This window comes from Amblyomma mixtum, chromosome 3 (assembly GCF_055824585.1).
Source record: "Amblyomma mixtum isolate Tamu chromosome 3, ASM5582458v1, whole genome shotgun sequence".
In the NCBI taxonomy this organism is placed as follows: Eukaryota; Metazoa; Arthropoda; class Arachnida; order Ixodida; family Ixodidae; genus Amblyomma; species Amblyomma mixtum.
This window is the reverse complement of record NC_143014.1, coordinates 69,752,317-69,758,728: the sequence shown is the minus strand read 5'-3', so window position 1 is coordinate 69,758,728 and position 6,412 is coordinate 69,752,317. Positions and strand designations below refer to the sequence as shown.

The following is a 6,412-nucleotide window of genomic DNA, read 5'->3' as shown; positions in this document are numbered from 1 at the left end:
GGTGACAGGTTGAATTCCGGTATGAGGTCGGCAACAGACTGACACGGCGGCATAAGAAGCGCACGAGACTGGCTGCTCCTCCGTCGCGAGTCGCCGCCTTCGCAATGTCCTTCGTTCAGTCTCCTGGGTGCCTCCAATGGTGACAGGTTGAATTCCGGTATGACGTCGGCAACAGACTGACACGGCGGCATAAGAAGCGCACGAGACTGGCTGCTCCTCCGTCGCGAGTAGCCGCCTTCGCAATGTCCTTCCTTCAGTCTCCTGGGTGCTTCCAATGGTGACAGGTTGAATTCCGGTATGAGGTCGGCTACAGACTGACACGGCGGCATAAGAAGCGCACGAGACTGGCTGCTCCTCCGTCGCGAGTCGCCGCCTTCGCAATGTCCTTCGTTCAGACTCCTGGGTGCCTCCAATGGTGACAGGTTGAATTCCGGTATGAGGTCGGCAACAGACTGACACGGCGGCATAAGAAGCGCACGAGACTGGCTGCTCCTCCGTCGCGAGTCGCCGCCTTCGCAGTGTCCTTCGTTCAGTCTCCTGGGTGCCTCCAATGGTGACAGGTTGAATTCCGGTATGAGGTCGGCAACAGACTGACACGGCGGCATAAGAAGCGCACGAGACTGGCTGCTCCTCCGTCGCGAGTCGCCGCCTTCGCAGTGTCCTTCGTTCAGTCTCCTGGGTGCCTCCAATGGTGACAGGTTTAATTCCGGTATGAGGTCGGCAACAGACTGACACGGCGGCATAAGAAGCGCACGAGACTGGCTGCTCCTCCGTCGCGAGTCGCCGCCTTCGCAGTGTCCTTCGTTCAGTCTCCTGGGTGCCTCCAATGGTGACAGGTTGAATTCCGGTATGAGGTCGGCAACAGACTGACACGGCGGCATAAGAAGCGCACGAGACTGGCTGCTCCTCCGTCGCGAGTCGCCGCCTTCGCAGTGTCCTTCGTTCAGTCTCCTGGGTGCCTCCAATGGTGACAGGTTGAATTCCGGTATGAGGTCGGCAACAGACTGACACGGCGGCATAAGAAGCGCACGAGACTGGCTGCTCCTCCGTCGCGAGTCGCCGCCTTCGCAATGTCCTTCGTTCAGTCTCCTGGGTGGCTCCAAGGTTGACAGGTTGAATTCCGGTATGAGGTCGGCAACAGACTCACACGGCGGCATAAGAAGCGCACGAGACTGGCTGCTCCTCCGTCGCGAGTCGCCGCCTTCGCAATGTCCTTCGTTCAGACTCCTGGGTGCCTCCAATGGTGACAGGTTGAATTCCGGTATGAGGTCGGCAACAGACTGATACGGCGGCGTAAGAGGCGCGCGAGACGAGAGCACAGGTTCGGCGATGCCGTCCTCGATCTCAATCCGACAACAGGATGCGATGATACCCATTATGCCTGGGCTCCTTTGTGGCGACGTCGTCGAAAGTGAGGGGCAGATGTTACCTTGTGCTGGACCGGGCTTCAGGATCGACGTCCTCAGGAAATGTGTCTACTTGCGAATGCTTTAAAGACGCTCCCTTGGTGCACAGGGGTACCAACGGCAAATGACACTACTACCACGCAGCGACGATCGTAAGTTCTGATTTTCGAACGGAATGGCGCGTGGCGCGCCGTTTTCTTCTTTTTCTTCTTCTCCTCGCGCGTTCCCCTCTTTTTCTCGTCGCGTTCTTCATCGTCGTCAGTCAAGAGAAGATGAGACTGTTGTTCCATGATGTTTACCAACTAATCAGCCAAGTGTCCGAACAGCAACAAATTAAAATGCATATTTTCATTCTTATACACATTTTAGTGCTGTAATTCGCACCTGTTATTTTCAGTGTTTCGTAAATATGAGACAGCTGATTTACCCGAAGCACTTCCCATACCAGATTCGGCTGGGAGACGAAACGAACAATGGGCTGTGTTACTGGTGCGCTCGGAGCATGCACTGCTCGCGGCGCGCGAGGCACTTGCTGGCCTCACGCGCCCGACGGAATGGAAAGGAGAAAGAAGAGGTTATGGAGAATGGAAAGGCTTTGTAATGCAGTAAAGCAAGGGATTAGAGGAGGAGTAAAGGGGCGAGGGGAAAGAAGTACATGTACCTACCATGCAGTGCTGGAAAGTTGCGTGCAGCAGCCCCAGTGGTTCATCAGTGTCGGTGCGCGTTAAAGATCCCCAGGTGGTCGAAATTATACCGGAGACCTCCACTACAGCCCCTCTTTCTTCCTTTCTTGTTTCGCTTCCTCCTTTATCCCTTCCCTTAGGGCGGTTCGGGTGTCAACCGAGATGTGTGACACAGTTACTGCGTCAATTTCTTTCTTCAAAAAAGCAAAACAACTTTCCAAATGTCTGCCGCGTTTAGATGGAGGCGAAACATAATGTATGGTCTTCCTTTTTCACTCCCTCCTTTGTTTCTTCCCTGGCAGCGCGGTTGAGGTGTCCACTATACAGTGAAGCAGTTACTGTGTTTTTCCTTTTACTATAACCTATTTATTTGGACTTATAAGATACTAGCGCGAAGCGACGGCTTTCAGACATGTGTAGTTGGTTAGCTAGGTCGTGAGTGTGCATATATGTGGAAGACGTCGCCTCACGCTCTCTTGATTCCACTCAAGAAAGTAAAGTGTAATAGCCCGTTCGGCCTTTTTTTTTCAGGTTTTCTTTTGTTGCGAAAACAACGCTACGCTAGTCGCCGAGCCATTACGCGGAGCACTGGAAAGGTCAAGATGCGCATGCGCGAGGATCGGGTGACGTCATATGGCACACAGCTGGCGCGCCTGTACCGCCTCCGCGCGCTCTCCATCGCCTCGCCGACAGTCTCCCTCTCTGACGCGCAGCAGCGATTGCGCATCTCCATCTGCGTGGTTTGGGGTGTATATAAAATTGGCAATGGCTTAGCTTTGCTATGCCAGGATATGCATAGCGTGAGGTGAGGGCGAGGTGTCCACATCTCGGTGGACACCTGAACCAGAGGGAAGGCACATAACTGCTCTCTGACAGGTGTGCGCTGCATGCGTTGGCATTGACAACGTTGTGCCAGAAACGCGGCGCTGAAGCCATATAGGCCGTCGGCGTTCCTTGTGTTCATTGGCGTTGGCGGTGGCCACGTTTTACACTACGATCATTTTAAGGAAAGCAAGTGCGCATAATGGCTCCCTGTGTCACTGGACGCCTGAATTGTTCTTATAGGTACGTTGGGTGATGAGAGCGAGATGTGAGCTGCAGGCACTGACAAGGTTGTGCTAGAAACGCGGCGCTGAAGCCATAGGCCATCGGCGTTCATTGTGTTCATTGGCGTTGGCGTTGTCAACGTTTTAGACTCCGATCGAGGGTCCTGTCGTATTTAATGGGTGCGTTCTACTCGACAAGCCTGAACTTGAGTACTCCCCGCAGGGAGGCGTCTGCAGCATGCAGACGTTGGTGAGTGGCGACACCACGGGGTTAACCCGAGCATCCGCAGGGACATCCCCTCAGGGGGATGATGGTGAATAATGCGTCACCACGGACCCGAGCATCCGCGCTTAGCCGTGCGTGGCATCGCCGTGTCCGGGGAAAAGGGGATCCTGGTGGCTGAGCCGATGCCGAGCGTTTGGACCCTTAAGGCCCCTCGGCGGAGGCAACACACCACTTTGGCCCCAGCTTCCTGTAGACGGCACCTCCGGCCTGACCCGACCGGGGGAAATCGGCAGTCGCCTTTTCCTGTCCTCCCGTCTACCTTTCACTTTCCTATTTCCTTTCTTACAACTTTCCTGTATCCTCCTCTCTTCTTTGTTTTTTCCTTTTTCCTGGCGGCGAGGGTTAACCGTGTGTGACCAACTACCCTGAGTTGAGTCATATTAGGTTATAGTTAAGGTGTACAGCTGGCGTGGGCAGGACTTTCTTTCAAGTACCTGTCGCGTCCCCTTGTTGGACTCCATGGTGGGTGGCTGGCACCATGACCGAAAAACTACATTTTTTTATGGCTCCCCCCCTTTCAAAACTTGATCGCTCTCTCAAGAGAGGGCGGACCGAAGCAGATGACTTTTTCCAGAAAAGAAAAGTATCCTTTCCAAAATTTCATGTCATTCACAGTAAAGCAGAAGAAACACAAGCAAGGATAATATCCCCATTCCAAGTCTCAAAACGCTTGACGGATGCCTTAGGCCTTGGCTACAAGGTGTCAAAAATGGCCAGTGGCGACTTACTTCTTGAACTGCGCGACAGCATACAACACTCAAAAGTTGCAACAATTGTATCCATTGGGGACATCCCTGTCTCTGTGACCCCACATCGGTCTCTGAATACTGTACGAGGCGTCATTTCTGAAATAGATTTTGTCCACCTTTCTGAAAAGGAAATGCTCGAAGGACTTACTGACCAAGAAGTTATAGATGTCCACCGGATCAAGATCCGGAAGGATGGCAAAGAAGTGGACACCAAACACCTGATCTTGACATTCAACATGAGCACATTACCCGAATCCATTGAAGTAGGCTACCTGAAAATAAATGTAAGACCGTATATTCCCAACCCACGCAGATGTTTCAACTGCCAGAGATTTGGCCACGGCTCCCAGAGTTGTCGCGGCCGCAAAACTTGCGCAAAATGCTCTTCGAAGGACCACCAATCCGAAGAATGTGTTGCTAACCTACGGTGTGCAAACTGTGATGGCGACCATGCTGCCTACTCCAGGGCTTGTCCGTCCTGGAAAAAAGAGAAAGAAATCATTACTCTCAAGACTACGCAAAACATTTCTTTCAAAGAAGCAAGAAGGCAATACTCTCAAACAAACAAATTCACCTTCACTGCAAAAACAAACTTCGCCGATGTGGTGCGTGGGCGCGGCGCACCACACCAGGCTTCGGCACCTGTCCAGGCCACACGTAGTGAGCCTGTGGCGGGGCCATCCGCGCCGTCTGGTGGAGTAGCTCACGCTACTCCGCCTACCCCAAAGGAGGGGACGCAGACCCCCGGGTCGGCGGGCCCAAAGACCTCTTCCCACAGGTCGAGGTCAAATTCGAAAATCAATGTGCCTCCTGCACGGTCGTCCAGTGCCTCTGCAGAGGCGATGGACACGACCCCGGGCAGCCCCTCGCCGTCCACGTCGGATGGTCGGCGGAGCTCCCTGGATCGGTCAAAAAGAGACAGGCCCCGAGTCACGGGGCCATAAACAACTTGATCTAGTTTTTTCAATCAGTACAAACACAAAACTAAGATGGCTTTCATAATACAATGGAACTGTAGAGGAATGTTGAGGAACTACAGTGATATAACTCATATTCTAGGGTCAGTGATGCCTCTAGCCCTATGTCTCCAGGAGACCAATCTTGGTCCACAACATTCAAATATCTTAAAACATTATACAACTTTTAGGCGTGATCGCGAACATGCAAATAGACTCTCGGGAGGCGTCGCAATCATCATCCAAAGCGGCGTCCCGACTCAAGAAATCAAACTGAAAACAAAACTTGAGGCGGTTGCGGTTAGCGTCATCAGCTACAAAACCATTACAATATGTTCCGTATATCTTCCCCCACACATCACATTAACATGCCAAGATCTAGAAAGCCTGATCGATGAACTGCCGGAGCCATTTCTGGTAGTTGGCGATTTTAACGCTCACTCTCCGTTTTGGGGAAGCGAACGCTGTGACTCTAGAGGCCAAACAATCGAAGATTTTATACTTTCGAATAATGTCTGTCTTTTAAATACGGGAAAAGCCACATATTGCTGTCCAAGCACAGCAAAAATGAGCTCTCTCGATTTAGCTTTCGCATCACCATTACTTTTTAACGATTTTAAATGGGATGTTTTAAATGACCCCATGGGCAGTGATCACTTACCTACCATCATCAGGCTCTCATCGTCGACTCCAATCATCCCCACAAGGCCACGGCACTGGAAAATTCAGCTCGCCGACTGGTCACTTTTTACAAAAAGTGCCACTCTGAAAAAGGAATTTTGTGACGACCTTAACACAGATGAAATTAATGAGAAGTTTACTGAATGCATAATATCGGCTGCAACACTCGCTATACCACAAACAACAGGACTTGCACAAAAGAAACATAAAGCGTGGTGGACAAAAGAATGCACATTAGCAAAAAAACAACAAAACAAAGCCTGGAGCGCTCTGCGTCGATATCCCACTGCAGAGAACTTACTTACCTTTAAGAAGGCAAAAGCCAGAGCGCGGTATGTGCGAAGAAGTGCAGAGAAAACCTCTTGGCAGAAATATGTCTCCTCAATAAATAGTTCAATAACATAAAAGAAAATGTGGGAAAAAGTTCGTAAATTTACTGGTGACCATACCCCTTTCACACTTCCTCTCTTGACAGCACCCGGGACACAAACATCTTTAGAAGAACAGGCCAACATACTGGGCGAGCATTTTGCTGAGATCTCAAGCTCATCCAACTACACAAACACATTTCAGAAACACAAATCAATAGCTGAAAAACAAAAATT

General features: G+C 51.2%; 1 long non-coding RNA gene across 1 annotated transcript; it reads right to left on the bottom strand.

Annotated features, from left to right (window-relative positions):
• Positions 1–3,790: 3,790 nt before the first annotated feature.
• LOC149350532 (uncharacterized) lies at positions 3,791–5,813 on the bottom strand. The gene is made up of 3 exons (XR_016289458.1): positions 5,792–5,813; positions 4,593–4,648; positions 3,791–4,442 (listed from the first exon to the last, which is right to left on the bottom strand). It is a non-coding gene; the product is annotated as an uncharacterized LOC149350532 (long non-coding RNA).
• Between the last annotated feature and the right edge of the window lie 599 nt (positions 5,814–6,412).